The sequence below is a fragment of the Corythoichthys intestinalis genome, chromosome 6, assembly GCF_030265065.1.
Source record: "Corythoichthys intestinalis isolate RoL2023-P3 chromosome 6, ASM3026506v1, whole genome shotgun sequence".
NCBI classification, from domain to species: Eukaryota; Metazoa; Chordata; class Actinopteri; order Syngnathiformes; family Syngnathidae; genus Corythoichthys; species Corythoichthys intestinalis.
In genome coordinates, this window is record NC_080400.1 from 62,834,215 (window position 1) to 62,852,258 (window position 18,044).

The following is an 18,044-nucleotide window of genomic DNA, read 5'->3' on the forward strand; positions in this document are numbered from 1 at the left end:
TGTAACTACTAGATTGTGATACAATACACTAATGGGTGAAGTTTGGTTGACTTCTGCGCAGCGGTTTGGGAGTTAACATCAAAATTACATTTCTCGGCCATATCGCATAGATCTCACTGTGAAAAGGCTTAAATGACTTTTTTAATTAAGTTTGATGATTGCGCTCAAACAAAATGTCCTAGAACAAAATTTTCAAATGTAACTACTAGATTGTGATACAATACACTATTGGGTGAAGTTTGGTTGACTTCTGCGCAGCGGTTTGGGAGTTAACATCAAAATTACATTTCTCGGCCATATCGCATAGATCTCACTGTGAGAAGGCTTAAATGACTTTTTTAATTAAGTTTGATGATTGCGTTCAAACAAAATGTCCTAGAACAAAATTTTTAAATGTAACTACTAGATTGTAATACAATACACTATTGGGTGAAGTTTGGTTAACTTCTGCGCAGCGGTTTGGGAGTTAATATCAAAATTACATTTCTCGGCCATATCGCATAGATCTCACTGTGAAAAGGCTTAAATGGCTTTTTTGACCTAAGTTTGAGGATTGCGCTCAAATCAAATGTCCTAGAACCAAATTTCCACATGTAACTACTAGATTGTGATACAATACACTAATGGGTGAAGTTTGGTTTACTTCTGCGCAGCGGTTTGGGAGTTAACATCAAAATTACATTTCTCGGCCATATCGCATAGATCTCACTGTGAAAAGGCTTAAATGGCTTTTTTGACCTAAGTTTAATAATTGCGCTCAAACCAAATGTCCTAGAACGAAATTTTCAAATGTAACTACTAGAATGTGATACAATACACTATTGGGTGAAGTTTGGTTGACTTCTGCGCAGCGGTTTGGGAGTTAACATCAAAATTACATTTCTCGGCCATATCGCATAGATCTCACTGTGAAAAGGCTTAAATGACTTTTTTAATTAAGTTTGATGATTGCGTTCAAACAAAATGTCCTAGAACAAAATTTTCAAATGTAACTACTAGATTGTGATACAATACACTATTGGGTGAAGTTTGGTTGACTTCTGCGCAGCGGTTTGGGAGTTAACATCAAAATTACATTTCTCGGCCATATCGCATAGATCTCACTGTGAAAAGGCTTAAATGGCTTTTTTGACCTAAGTTTGAGGATTGCGCTCAAATCAAATGTCCTAGAACCAAATTTCCACATGTAACTACTAGATTGTGATACAATACACTAATGGGTGAAGTTTGGTTTACTTCTGCGCAGCGGTTTGAGAGTTAACATCAAAATTACATTTCTCGGCCATATCGCATAGATCTCACTGTGAAAAGGCTTAAAGGCTTTTTTGACCTAAATTTAATAATTGCGCTCAAACCAAATGTCCTAGAACGAAATTTTCAAATGTAACTACTAGAATGTGATACAATACACTATAGGGTGAAGTTTGGTTGACTTCTGCGCAGCGGTTTGGGAGTTAACATCAAAATTACATTTCTCGGCCATATCGCATAGATCTCACTGTGAAAAGGCTTAAATGGCTTTTTTGACCTAAGTTTGAGGATTGCGCTCAAATCAAATGTCCTAGAACCAAATTTCCACATGTAACTACTAGATTGTGATACAATACACTAATGGGTGAAGTTTGGTTGACTTCTGCGCAGCGGTTTGGGAGTTAACATCAAAATTACATTTCTCGGCCATATCGCATAGATCTCACTGTGAAAAGGCTTAAATGACTTTTTTAATTAAATTTAATGATTGCGCTCAAACCAAATGTCCTAGAACGAAATTTTCAAATGTAACTACTAGAATGTGATACAATACACTATTGGGTGAAGTTTAGTTGACTTCTGCGCAGCGGTTTGGGAGTTAACATCAAAATTACATTTCTCGGCCATATCGCATAGATCTCACTGTGAAAAGGCTTAAATGGCTTTTTTGACCTAAGTTTAATGATTGCGCTCAAACAAAATGTCCTAGAACGAAATTTTCAAATGTAACTACTAGAATGTGATACAATACACTATTGGGTGAAGTTTGGTTGACTTCTGCGCAGCGGTTTGGGAGTTAACATCAAAATTACATTTCTCGGCCATATCGCATAGATCTCACTGTGAAAAGGCTTAAATGGCTTTTTTGACCTAAGTTTGAGGATTGCGCTCAAATCAAATGTCCTAGAACCAAATTTCCACATGTAACTACTAGATTGTGATACAATACACTAATGGTTGAAGTTTGGTTGACTTCTGCGCAGCGGTTTGGGAGTGAACATCAAAATTACATTTCTCGGCCATATCGCATAGATCTCACTGTGAAAAGGCTTAAATGACTTTTTTAATTAAGTTTGATGATTGCGTTCAAACAAAATGTCCTAGAACAAAATTTTCAAATGTAACTACTAGATTGTGATACAATACACTATTGGGTGAAGTTTGGTTGACTTCTGCGCAGCGGTTTGGGAGTTAACATCAAAATTACATTTCTCGGCCATATCGCATAGATCTCACTGTGAAAAGGCTTAAATGGCTTTTTTGACCTAAGTTTGAGGATTGCGCTCAAATCAAATGTCCTAGAACCAAATTTCCACATGTTACTACTAGATTGTGATACAATACACTAATGGGTGAAGTTTGGTTTACTTCTGCGCAGCGGTTTGGGAGTTAACATCAAAATTACATTTCTCGGCCATATCGCATAGATCTCACTGTGAAAAGGCTTAAATGGCTTTTTTGACCTAAGTTTGAGGATTGCGCTCAAATCAAATGTCCTAGAACCAAATTTCCACATGTAACTACTAGATTGTGATACAATACACTAATGGGTGAAGTTTGGTTGACTTCTGCGCAGCGGTTTGGGAGTTAACATCAAAATTACATTTCTCGGCCATATCGCATAGATCTCACTGTGAAAAGGCTTAAATGACTTTTTTAATTAAATTTAATGATTGCGCTCAAACCAAATGTCCTAGAACGAAATTTTTAAATGTAACTACTAGAATGTGATACAATACACTATTGGGTGAAGTTTAGTTGACTTCTGCGCAGCGGTTTGGGTGTTAACATCAAAATTACATTTCTCGGCCATATCGCATAGATCTCACTGTGAAAAGGCTTAAATGGCTTTTTTGACCTAAGTTTGAGGATTGCGCTCAAATCAAATGTCCTAGAACCAAATTTCCACATGTAACTACTAGATTGTGATACAATACACTAATGGTTGAAGTTTAGTTGACTTCTGCGCAGCGGTTTGGGAGTGAACATCAAAATTACATTTCTCGGCCATATCGCATAGATCTCACTGTGAAAAGGCTTAAATGGCTTTTTTGACCTAAGTTTGAGGATTGCGCTCAAATCAAATGTCCTAGAACCAAATTTCCACATGTAACTACTAGATTGTGATACAATACACTATTGGGTGAAGTTTGGTTGACTTCTGCGCAGCGGTTTGGGAGTTAACATCAAAATTACATTTCTCGGCCATATCGCATAGATCTCACTGTGAAAAGGCTTAAATGGCTTTTTTGACCTAAGTTTGAGGATTGCGCTCAAATCAAATGTCCTAGAACCAAATTTCCACATGTAACTACTAGATTGTGATACAATACACTAATGGGTGAAGTTTGGTTGACTTCTGCGCAGCGGTTTGGGAGTTAACATCAAAATTACATTTCTCGGCCATATCGCATAGATCTCACTGTGAAAAGGCTTAAATGACTTTTTTAATTAAGTTTGATGATTGCGCTCAAACAAAATGTCCTAGAACAAAATTTTCAAATGTAACTACTAGATTGTGATACAATACACTATTGGGTGAAGTTTGGTTGACTTCTGCGCAGCGGTTTGGGAGTTAACATCAAAATTACATTTCTCGGCCATATCGCATAGATCTCACTGTGAAAAGGCTTAAATGGCTTTTTTGACCTAAGTTTGAGGATTGCGCTCAAATCAAATGTCCTAGAACCAAATTTCCACATGTAACTACTAGATTGTGATACAATACACTAATGGTTGAAGTTTGGTTGACTTCTGCGCAGGTGTTTGGGAGTGAACATCAAAATTACATTTCTCGGCCATATCGCATAGATCTCACTGTGAAAAGGTTTAAATGACTTTTTTTAATTAAGTTTGAAGATTGCGCTCAAACAAAATGTCCTAGAACAAAATTTTCAAATGTAACTACTAGATTGTGATACAATACACTATTGGGTGAAGTTTGGTTGACTTCTGCGCAGCGGTTTGGGAGTTAACATCAAAATTACATTTCTCGGCCATATCGCATAGATCTCACTGTGAAAAGGCTTAAATGACTTTTTTAATTAAGTTTGAAGATTGCGTTCAAACAAAATGTCCTAGAACAAAATTTTTAAATGTAACTACTAGATTGTAATACAATACACTATTGGGTGAAGTTTGGTTGACTTCTGCGCAGCGGTTTGGGAGTTAATATCAAAATTACATTTCTCGGCCATATCGCATAGATCTCACTGTGAAAAGGCTTAAATGGCTTTTTTGACCTAAGTTTGAGGATTGCGCTCAAATCAAATGTCCTAGAACCAAATTTCCACATGTAACTACTAGATTGTGATACAATACACTAATGGGTGAAGTTTGGTTTACTTCTGCGCAGCGGTTTGGGAGTTAACATCAAAATTACATTTCTCGGCCATATCGCATAGATCTCACTGTGAAAAGGCTTAAATGGCTTTTTTGACCTAAGTTTGAGGATTGCGCTCAAATCAAATGTCCTAGAACCAAATTTCCACATGTAACTACTAGATTGTGATACAATACCCTAATGGTTGAAGTTTGGTTGACTTCTGCGCAGCGGTTTGGGAGTGCACATCAAAATTACATTTCTCGGCCATATCGCATAGATCTCACTGTGAAAAGGCTTAAATGACTTTTTTAATTAAGTTTGATGATTGCGTTCAAACAAAATGTCCTAGAACAAAATTTTCAAATGTAACTACTAGATTGTGATACAATACACTATTGGGTGAAGTTTGGTTGACTTCTGCGCAGCGGTTTGGGAGTTAACATCAAAATTACATTTCTCGGCCATATCGCATAGATCTCACTGTGAAAAGGCTTAAATGGCTTTTTTGACCTAAGTTTGAGGATTGCGCTCAAATCAAATGTCCTAGAACCAAATTTCCACATGTAACTACTAGATTGTGATACAATACACTAATGGTTGAAGTTTGGTTGACTTCTGCGCAGGTGTTTGGGAGTGAACATCAAAATTACATTTCTCGGCCATATCGCATAGATCTCACTGTGAAAAGGTTTAAATGACTTTTTTTAATTAAGTTTGAAGATTGCGCTCAAACAAAATGTCCTAGAACAAAATTTTCAAATGTAACTACTAGATTGTGATACAATACACTATTGGGTGAAGTTTGGTTGACTTCTGCGCAGCGGTTTGGGAGTTAACATCAAAATTACATTTCTCGGCCATATCGCATAGATCTCACTGTGAAAAGGCTTAAATGACTTTTTTAATTAAGTTTGAAGATTGCGTTCAAACAAAATGTCCTAGAACAAAATTTTTAAATGTAACTACTAGATTGTAATACAATACACTATTGGGTGAAGTTTGGTTGACTTCTGCGCAGCGGTTTGGGAGTTAATATCAAAATTACATTTCTCGGCCATATCGCATAGATCTCACTGTGAAAAGGCTTAAATGGCTTTTTTGACCTAAGTTTGAGGATTGCGCTCAAATCAAATGTCCTAGAACCAAATTTCCACATGTAACTACTAGATTGTGATACAATACACTAATGGGTGAAGTTTGGTTTACTTCTGCGCAGCGGTTTGGGAGTTAACATCAAAATTACATTTCTCGGCCATATCGCATAGATCTCACTGTGAAAAGGCTTAAATGGCTTTTTTGACCTAAGTTTGAGGATTGCGCTCAAATCAAATGTCCTAGAACCAAATTTCCACATGTAACTACTAGATTGTGATACAATACACTAATGGGTGAAGTTTGGTTGACTTCTGCGCAGCGGTTTGGGAGTTAACATCAAAATTACATTTCTCGGCCATATCGCATAGATCTCACTGTGAAAAGGCTTAAATGACTTTTTTAATTAAATTTAATGATTGCGCTCAAACCAAATGTCCTAGAACGAAATTTTTAAATGTAACTACTAGAATGTGATACAATACACTATTGGGTGAAGTTTAGTTGACTTCTGCGCAGCGGTTTGGGTGTTAACATCAAAATTACATTTCTCGGCCATATCGCATAGATCTCACTGTGAAAAGGCTTAAATGGCTTTTTTGACCTAAGTTTAATGATTGCGCTCAAACCAAATGTCCTAGAACGAAATTTTCAAATGTAACTACTAGAATGTGATACAATACACTATTGGGTGAAGTTTGGTTGACTTCTGCGCAGCGGTTTGGGAGTTAACATCAAAATTACATTTCTCGGCCATATCGCATAGATCTCACTGTGAAAAGGCTTAAATGGCTTTTTTGACCTAAGTTTGAGGATTGCGCTCAAATCAAATGTCCTAGAACCAAATTTCCACATGTAACTACTAGATTGTGATACAATACACTAATGGTTGAAGTTTAGTTGACTTCTGCGCAGCGGTTTGGGAGTGAACATCAAAATTACATTTCTCGGCCATATCGCATAGATCTCACTGTGAAAAGGCTTAAATGGCTTTTTTGACCTAAGTTTGAGGATTGCGCTCAAATCAAATGTCCTAGAACCAAATTTCCACATGTAACTACTAGATTGTGATACAATACACTATTGGGTGAAGTTTGGTTGACTTCTGCGCAGCGGTTTGGGAGTTAACATCAAAATTACATTTCTCGGCCATATCGCATAGATCTCACTGTGAAAAGGCTTAAATGGCTTTTTTGACCTAAGTTTGAGGATTGCGCTCAAATCAAATGTCCTAGAACCAAATTTACACATGTAACTACTAGATTGTGATACAATACACTAATGGGTGAAGTTTGGTTGACTTCTGCGCAGCGGTTTGGGAGTTAACATCAAAATTACATTTCTCGGCCATATCGCATAGATCTCACTGTGAAAAGGCTTAAATGACTTTTTTAATTAAGTTTGATGATTGCGCTCAAACAAAATGTCCTAGAACAAAATTTTCAAATGTAACTACTAGATTGTGATACAATACACTATTGGGTGAAGTTTGGTTGACTTCTGCGCAGCGGTTTGTGAGTTAACATCAAAATTACATTTCTCGGCCATATCGCATAGATCTCACTGTTAAAAGGCTTAAATGGCTTTTTTGACCTAAGTTTGAGGATTGCGCTCAAATCAAATGTCCTAGAACCAAATTTCCACATGTAACTACTAGATTGTGATACAATACACTAATGGTTGAAGTTTGGTTGACTTCTGCGCAGGTGTTTGGGAGTGAACATCAAAATTACATTTCTCGGCCATATCGCATAGATCTCACTGTGAAAAGGTTTAAATGACTTTTTTTAATTAAGTTTGAAGATTGCGCTCAAACAAAATGTCCTAGAACAAAATTTTCAAATGTAACTACTAGATTGTGATACAATACACTATTGGGTGAAGTTTGGTTGACTTCTGCGCAGCGGTTTGGGAGTTAACATCAAAATTACATTTCTCGGCCATATCGCATAGATCTCACTGTGAAAAGGCTTAAATGATTTTTTTAATTAAGTTTGATGATTGCGTTCAAACAAAATGTCCTAGAACAAAATTTTTAAATGTAACTACTAGATTGTAATACAATACACTATTGGGTGAAGTTTGGTTGACTTCTGCGCAGCGGTTTGGGAGTTAATATCAAAATTACATTTCTCGGCCATATCGCATAGATCTCACTGTGAAAAGGCTTAAATGGCTTTTTTGACCTAAGTTTGAGGATTGCGCTCAAATTAAATGTCCTAGAACCAAATTTCCACATGTAACTACTAGATTGTGATACAATACACTAATGGGTGAAGTTTGGTTTACTTCTGCGCAGCGGTTTGGGAGTTAACATCAAAATTACATTTCTCGGCCATATCGCATAGATCTCACTGTGAAAAGGCTTAAATGGCTTTTTTGACCTAAGTTTAATAATTGCGCTCAAACCAAATGTCCTAGAACGAAATTTTCAAATGTAACTACTAGAATGTGATACAATACACTATTGGGTGAAGTTTGGTTGACTTCTGCGCAGCGGTTTGGGAGTTAACATCAAAATTACATTTCTCGGCCATATCGCATAGATCTCACTGTGAAAAGGCTTAAATGGCTTTTTTGACCTAAGTTTGAGGATTGCGCTCAAATCAAATGTCCTAGAACCAAATTTTCACATGTAACTACTAGATTGTGATACAATACACTAATGGGTGAAGTTTGGTTGACTTCTGCGCAGCGGTTTGGGAGTGAACATCAAAATTACATTTCTCGGCCATATCGCATAGATCTCACTGTGAAAACGCTTAAATGACTTTTTTAATTAAGTTTGCTGATTGCGCTCAAACAAAATTTCCTTTAACAAAATTTTCAAATGTAACTACTAGATTGTGATACAATACACTATTGGGTGAAGTTTGGTTGACTTCTGCGCAGCGGTTTGGGAGTTAACATCAAAATTACATTTCTCGGCCATATCGCATAGATCTCACTGTGAAAAGGCTTAAATGACTTTTTTAATTAAGTTTGATGATTGCGTTCAAACAAAATGTCCTAGAACAAAATTTTCAAATGTAACTACTAGATTGTGATACAATACACTATTGGGTGAAGTTTGGTTGACTTCTGCGCAGCGGTTTGGGAGTTAACATCAAAATTACATTTCTCGGCCATATCGCATAGATCTCACTGTGAAAAGGCTTAAATGGCTTTTTTGACCTAAGTTTGAGGATTGCGCTCAAATCAGATGTCCTAGAACCAAATTTCCACATGTAACTACTAGATTGTGATACAATACACTAATGGGTGAAGTTTGGTTTACTTCTGCGCAGCGGTTTGGGAGTTAACATCAAAATTACATTTCTCGGCCATATCGCATAGATCTCACTGTGAAAAGGCTTAAAGGCTTTTTTGACCTAAGTTTAATAATTGCGCTCAAACCAAATGTCCTAGAACGAAATTTTCAAATGTAACTACTAGAATGTGATACAATACACTATAGGGTGAAGTTTGGTTGACTTCTGCGCAGCGGTTTGGGAGTTAACATCAAAATTACATTTCTCGGCCATATCGCATAGATCTCACTGTGAAAAGGCTTAAATGGCTTTTTTGACCTAAGTTTGAGGATTGCGCTCAAATCAAATGTCCTAGAACCAAATTTCCACATGTAACTACTAGATTGTGATACAATACACTAATGGGTGAAGTTTGGTTGACTTCTGCGCAGCGGTTTGGGAGTTAACATCAAAATTACATTTCTCGGCCATATCGCATAGATCTCACTGTGAAAAGGCTTAAATGACTTTTTTTAATTAAGTTTGAAGATTGCGCTCAAACCAAATGTCCTAGAACTAAATTTCCAAATGTAACTACTAGATTATGATAAAATACACTATTGGGTGAAGTTTGGTTTACTTCTGCGCAGCGGTTTGGGAGTTAACATCAAAATTACATTTCTCGGCCATATCGCATAGATCTCACTGTGAAAAGGCTTAAATGGCTTTTTTGACCTAAGTTTGAGGATTGCGCTCAAATCAAATGTCCTAGAACCAAATTTCCACATGTAACTACTAGATTGTGATACAATACACTAATGGGTGAAGTTTGGTTGACTTCTGCGCAGCGGTTTGGGAGTTAACATCAAAATTACATTTCTCGGCCATATCGCATAGATCTCACTGTGAAAAGGCTTAAATGACTTTTTTTAATTAAGTTTGAAGATTGCGCTCAAACCAAATGTCCTAGAACTAAATTTCCAAATGTAACTACTAGATTATGATAAAATACACTATTATGTGAAGTTTGGTTTACTTCTGCGCAGCGGTTTGGGAGTTAACATCAAAATTACATTTCTCGGCCATATCGCATAGATCTCACTGTGAAAAGGCTTAAATGGCTTTTTTGACCTAAGTTTGAGGATTGCGCTCAAATCAAATGTCCTAGAACCAAATTTCCACATGTAACTACTAGATTATGATAAAATACACTATTGGGTGAAGTTTGGTTTACTTCTGCGCAGCGGTTTGGGAGTTAACATCAAAATTACATTTCTCGGCCATATCGCATAGATCTCACTGTGAAAAGGCTTAAATGGCTTTTTTGACCTAAGTTTGAGGATTGCGCTCAAATCAAATGTCCTAGAACCAAATTTCCACATGTAACTACTAGATTGTGATACAATACACTAATGGGTGAAGTTTGGTTGACTTCTGCGCAGCGGTTTGGGAGTGAACGTCAAAATTACATTTCTCGGCCATATCGCATAGATCTCACTGTGAAAAGGCTTAAATGACTTTTTTTAATTAAGTTTGAAGATTGCGCTCAAACCAAATGTCCTAGAACTAAATTTCCAAATGTAACTACTAGATTATGATAAAATACACTATTGCGTGAAGTTTGGTTTACTTCTGCGCAGCGGTTTGGGAGTTAACATCAAAATTACATTTCTCGGCCATATCGCATATATCTCACTGTGAAAAGGCTTAAATGGCTTTTTTGACCTAAGTTTGAGGATTGCGCTCAAATCAAATGTCCTAGAACCAAATTTCCACATGTAACTACTAGATTGTGATACAATACACTAATGGGTGAAGTTTGGTTGACTTCTGCGCAGCGGTTTGGGAGTGAACATCAAAATTACATTTCTCGGCCATATCGCATAGATCTCACTGTGAAAAGGCTTAAATGACTTTTTTTAATTAAGTTTGAAGATTGCGCTCAAACCAAATGTCCTAAAACTACATTTCCAAATGTAACTACTAGATTGTGATAAAATACACTATTGGGTGAAGTTTGGTTGACTTCTGCGCAGCGGTTTGGGAGTTAACATCAAAATTACATTTCTCGGCCATATCGCATAGATCTCACTGTGAAAAGGCTTAAATGACTTTTTTTAATTAAGTTTGAAGATTGCGCTCAAACCAAATGTCCTAGAACTAAATTTCCAAATGTAACTACTAGATTATGATAAAATACACTATTGGGTGAAGTTTGGTTTACTTCTGCGCAGCGGTTTGGGAGTTAACATCAAAATTACATTTCTCGGCCATATCGCATAGATCTCACTGTGAAAAGGCTTAAATGGCTTTTTTGACCTAAGTTTGAGGATTGCGCTCAAATCAAATGTCCTAGAACTAAATTTCCAAATGTAACTACTAGATTGTGATAAAATACACTATTGGGTGAAGTTTGGTTGACTTCTGCGCAGCGGTTTGGGAGTTAACATCAAAATTACATTTCTCGGCCATATCGCATAGATCTCACTGTGAAAAGGCTTAAATGACTTTTTTTAATTAAGTTTGAAGATTGCGCTCAAACCAAATGTCCTAGAACTAAATATCCAAATGTAACTACTAGATTTTGATAAAATACACTATTGGGTGAAGTTTGGTTAACTTCTGCGCAGCGGTTTGGGAGTGAACATCAAAATTACATTTCTCGGCCATATCGCATAGATCTCACTGTGAAAAGGCTTAAATGACTTTTTTTTAATTAAGTTTGAAGATTGCGCTCAAACCAAATGTCCTAAAACTAAATTTCCAAATGTAACTACTAGATTGTGATAAAATACACTATTGGGTGAAGTTTGGTTAACTTCTGCGCAGCGGTTTGGGAGTTAACATCAAAATTACATTTCTCGGCCATATCGCATAGATCTCACTGTGAAAAGGCTTAAATGACTTTTTTTAATTAAGTTTGAAGATTGCGCTCAAACCAAATGTCCTAGAACTAAATTTCCAAATGTAACTACTAGATTATTATAAAATACACTATTGGGTGAAGTTTGGTTTACTTCTGCGCAGCGGTTTGGGAGTTAACATCAAAATTACATTTCTCGGCCATATCGCATAGATCTCACTGTGAAAAGGCTTAAATGGCTTTTTTTAATTAAGTTTGAAGATTGCGCTCAAACCAAATGTCCTAAAACTACATTTCCAAATGTAACTACTAGATTGTGATAAAATACACTATTGGGTGAAGTTTGGTTGACTTCTGCGCAGCGGTTTAGGAGTTAACATCAAAATTACATTTCTCGGCCATATCGCATAGATCTCACTGTGAAAAGGCTTAAATGACTTTTTTTAATTAAGTTTGAAGATTGCGCTCAAACCAAATGTCCTAGAACTAAATTTCCAAATGTAACTACTAGATTATAATAAAATACACTATTGGGTGAAGTTTGGTTTACTTCTGCGCAGCGGTTTGGGAGTTAACATCAAAATTACATTTCTGGGCCATATCGCATAGATCTCACTGTGAAAAGGCTTAAATGGCTTTTTTGACCTAAGTTTGAGGATTGCGCTCAAATCAAATGTCCTAGAACTAAATTTCCAAATGTAACTACTAGATTGTGATAAAATACACTATTGGGTGAAGTTTGGTTGACTTCTGCGCAGCGGTTTGGGAGTTAACATCAAAATTACATTTCTCGGCCATATCGCATAGATCTCACTGTGAAAAGGCTTAAATGACTTTTTTTAATTAAGTTTGAAGATTGCGCTCAAACCAAATGTCCTAGAACTAAATATCCAAATGTAACTACTAGATTTTGATAAAATACACTATTGGGTGAAGTTTGGTTGACTTCTGCGCAGCGGTTTGGGAGTTAACATCAAAATTACATTTCTCGGCCATATCGCATAGATCTCACTGTGAAAAGGCTTAAATGACTTTTTTTAATTAAGTTTGAAGATTGCGCTCAAACCAAATGTCCTAGAACTAAATTTCCAAATGTAACTACTAGATTATGATAAAATACACTATTGGGTGAAGTTTGGTTTACTTCTGCGCAGCGGTTTGGGAGTTAACATCAAAATTACATTTCTCGGCCATATCGCATAGATCTCACTGTGAAAAGGCTTAAATGGCTTTTTTGACCTAAGTTTGAGGATTGCGCTCAAATCAAATGTCCTAGAACCAAATTTCCACATGTAACTACTAGATTGTGATACAATACACTAATGGGTGAAGTTTGGTTGACTTCTGCGCAGCGGTTTGGTAGTGAACATCAAAATTACATTTCTCGGCCATATCGCATAGATCTCACTGTGAAAAGGCTTAAATGACTTTTTTTAATTAAGTTTGAAGATTGCGCTCAAACCAAATGTCCTAAAACTACATTTCCAAATGTAACTACTAGATTGTGATAAAATACACTATTGGGTGAAGTTTGGTTGACTTCTGCGCAGCGGTTTGGGAGTTAACATCAAAATTACATTTCTCGGCCATATCGCATAGATCTCACTGTGAAAAGGCTTAAATGACTTTTTTTAATTAAGTTTGAAGATTGCGCTCAAACCAAATGTCCTAGAACTAAATTTCCAAATGTAACTACTAGATTATGATAAAATACACTATTGGGTGAAGTTTGGTTTACTTCTGCGCAGCGGTTTGGGAGTTAACATCAAAATTACATTTCTCGGCCATATCGCATAGATCTCACTGTGAAAAGGCTTAAATGGCTTTTTTGACCTAAGTTTGAGGATTGCGCTCAAATCAAATGTCCTAGAACTAAATTTCCAAATATAACTACTAGATTGTGATAAAATACACTATTGGGTGAAGTTTGGTTGACTTCTGCGCAGCGGTTTGGGAGTTAACATCAAAATTACATTTCTCGGCCATATCGCATAGATCTCACTGTGAAAAGGCTTAAATGACTTTTTTTAATTAAGTTTGAAGATTGCGCTCAAACCAAATGTCCTAGAACTAAATATCCAAATGTAACTACTAGATTTTGATAAAATACACTATTGGGTGAAGTTTGGTTAACTTCTGCGCAGCGGTTTGGGAGTGAACATCAAAATTACATTTCTCGGCCATATCGCATAGATCTCACTGTGAAAAGGCTTAAATGACTTTTTTTTAATTAAGTTTGAGGATTGCGCTCAAATCAAATGTCCTATAACCAAATTTCCACATGTAACTACTAGATTGTGATACAATACACTAATGGGTGAAGTTTGGTTGACTTCTGCGCAGCGGTTTGGGAGTGAACATCAAAATTACATTTCTCGGCCATATCGCATAGATCTCACTGTGAAAAGGCTTAAATGACTTTTTTTAATTAAGTTTGAAGATTGCGCTCAAACCAAATGTCCTAAAACTACATTTCCAAATGTAACTACTAGATTGTGATAAAATACACTATTGGGTGAAGTTTGGTTGACTTCTGCGCAGCGGTTTAGGAGTTAACATCAAAATTACATTTCTCGGCCATATCGCATAGATCTCACTGTTAAAAGCTTAAATGACTTTTTTTAATTAAGTTTGAAGATTGCGCTCAAACCAAATGTCCTAGAACTAAATTTCCAAATGTAACTACTAGATTTAAATAAAATACACTATTGGGTGAAGTTTGGTTTACTTCTGCGCAGCGGTTTGGGAGTTAACATCAAAATTACATTTCTCGGCCATATCGCATAGATCTCACTGTGAAAAGGCTTAAATGGCTTTTTTGACCTAAGTTTGAGGATTGCGCTCAAATCAAATGTCCTAGAACCAAATTTCCACATGTAACTACTAGATTGTGATACAATACACTAATAGGTGAAGTTTGGTTGACTTCTGCGCAGCGGTTTGGAAGTTAACATAAAAATTACATTTCTCGGCCATATCGCATAGATCTCACTGTGAAAAGGCTTAAATGGCTTTTTTGACCTAAGTTTGAGGATTGCGCTCAAATCAAATGTCCTAGAACCAAATTTCCACATGTAATTACTAGATTATGATACAATACACTAATGGGTGAAGTTTGGTTGACTTCTGCGCAGCGGTTTGGGAGTTAACATCAAAATTACATTTCTCGGCCATATCGCATAGATCTCACTGTGAAAAGGCTTAAATGACTTTTTTAATTAAGTTTAATGATTGCGCTCAAACAAAATGTCCTAGAACAAAAATTTCAAATGTAACTACTAGATTGTGATACAATACACTATTGGGTGAAGTTTAGTTGACTTCTGCGCAGCGGTTTGGGAGTTAACATCAAAATTACATTTCTCGGCCATATCGCATAGATCTCACTGTGAAAAGGCTTAAATGGCTTTTTTGACCTAAGTTTGAGGATTGCGCTCAAATCAAATGTCCTAGAACCAAATTTCCACATGTAACTACTAGATTGTGATACAATACACTAATGGTTGAAGTTTGGTTGACTTCTGCGCAGCGGTTTGGGAGTGAACATCAAAATTACATTTCTCGGCCATATCGCATAGATCTCACTGTGAAAAGGCTTAAATGACTTTTTTTAATTAAGTTTGAAGATTGCGCTCAAATCAAATGTCCTAGAACTAAATTTCCAAATGTAACTACTAGATTTTGATAAAATACACTATTGGGTGAAGTTTGGTTGACTTCTGCGCAGCGGTTTGGGAGTTAACATCAAAATTACATTTCTCGGCCATATCGCATAGATCTCACTGTGAAAAGGCTTAAATGGCTTTTTTGACCTAAGTTTGAGGATTGCGCTCAAATCAAATGTCCAATAACCAAATTTCCACATGTAACTACTAGATTGTGATACAATACACTAATGGGTGAAGTTTGGTTGACGTCTGCGCAGCGGTTTGGGAGTTAACATCAAAATTACATTTCTCGGCCATATCGCATAGATCTCACTGTGAAAAGGCTTAAATGACTTTTTTAAATAAGTTTGATGATTGCGTTCAAACAAAATGTCCTAGAACAAAATTTTCAAATGTAACTACTAGATTGTGATACAATACACTATTGGGTGAAGTTTGGTTGACTTCTGCGCAGCGGTTTGGGAGTTAACATCAAAATTACATTTCTCGGCCATATCGCATTGATCTCACTGTGAAAAGGCTTAAATGGCTTTTTTGACCTAAGTTTAATGATTGCGCTCAAACCAAATGTCCTAGAACGAAATTTTCAAATGTAACTACTAGAATGTGATACAATACACTATTGGGTGAAGTTTGGTTGACTTCTGCGCAGCGGTTTGGGAGTTAAAATTAAAATTACATTTCTCGGCCATATCGCATAGATCTCACTGTGAAAAGGCTTAAATGGCTTTTTTGACCTAAGTTTAATAATTGCGCTCAAACCAAATGTCCTAGAACGAAATTTTCAAATGTAACTACTAGAATGTGATACAAAACACTATTGGGTGAAGTTTGGTTGACTTCTGCGCAGCGGTTTGGGAGTTAACATCAAAATTACATTTCTCGGCCATATCGCATAGATCTCACTGTGAAAAGGCTTAAATGGCTTTTTTGACCTAAGTTTGAGGATTGCGCTCAAATCAAATGTCCTAGAACCAAATTTCCACATGTAACTACTAGATTGTGATACAATACACTAATAGGTGAAGTTTGGTTGACTTCTGCGCAGCGGTTTGGGAGTTAACATCAAAATTACATTTCTCGGCCATATCGCATAGCTCTCACTGTGAAAAGGCTTAAATGGCTTTTTTGACCTAAGTTTGAGGATTGCGCTAAAATCAAATGTCCAATAACCAAATTTCCACATGTAACTACTAGATTGTGATACAATACACTAATGGGTGAAGTTTGGTTGACTTCTGCGCAGCGGTTTGGGAGTTAACATCAAAATTACATTTCTCGGCCATATCGCATAGATCTCACTGTGAAAAGGCTTAAATGACTTTTTTAATTAAGTTTGATGATTGCGTTCAAACAAAATGTCCTAGAACAAAATTTTCAAATGTAACTACTAGATTGTGATACAATACACTATTGGGTGAAGTTTGGTTGACTTCTGCGCAGCGGTTTGGGAGTTAACATCAAAATTACATTTCTCGGCCATATCGCATAGATCTCACTGTGAAAAGGCTTAAATGGCTTTTTTGACCTAAGTTTGAGGATTGCGCTCAAATCAAATGTCCTAGAACCAAATTTCCACATGTAATTACTAGATTATGATACAATACACTAATGGGTGAAGTTTGGTTGACTTCTGCGCAGCGGTTTGGGAGTTAACATCAAAATTACATTTCTCGGCCATATCGCATAGATCTCACTGTGAAAAGGCTTAAATGACTTTTTTAATTAAGTTTAATGATTGCGCTCAAACAAAATGTCCTAGAACAAAAATTTCAAATGTAACTACTAGATTGTGATACAATACACTATTGGGTGAAGTTTAGTTGACTTCTGCGCAGCGGTTTGGGAGTTAACATCAAAATTACATTTCTCGGCCATATCGCATAGATCTCACTGTGAAAAGGCTTAAATGGCTTTTTTGACCTAAGTTTGAGGATTGCGCTCAAATCAAATGTCCTAGAACCAAATTTCCACATGTAACTACTAGATTGTGATACAATACACTAATGGTTGAAGTTTGGTTGACTTCTGCGCAGCGGTTTGGGAGTTAACATCAAAATTACATTTCTCGGCCATATCGCATAGATCTCACTGTGAAAAGGCTTAAATGACTTTTTTAATTAAGTTTGATGATTGCGTTCAAACAAAATGTCCTAGAACTAAATTTTCAAATGTAACTACTAGATTGTGATACAATACACTATTGGGTGAAGTTTGGTTGACTTCTGCGCAGCGGTTTGGGAGTTAACATCAAAATTACATTTCTCGGCCATATCGCATAGATCTCACTGTGAAAAGGCTTAAATGACTTTTTTAATTAAGTTTGATGATTGCGCTCAAACAAAATTTCCTAGAACCAAATTTCCACATGTAACTACTAGATTGTGATACAATACACTAATGGGTGAAGTTTGGTTTACTTCTGCGCAGCGGTTTGGGAGTTAACATCAAAATTACATTTCTCGGCCATATCGCATAGATCTCACTGTGAAAAGGCTTAAATGGCTTTTTTGACCTAAGTTTAATAATTGCGCTCAAACCAAATGTCCTAGAACGAAATTTTCAAATGTAACTACTAGAATGTGATACAATACACTATTGGGTGAAGTTTGGTT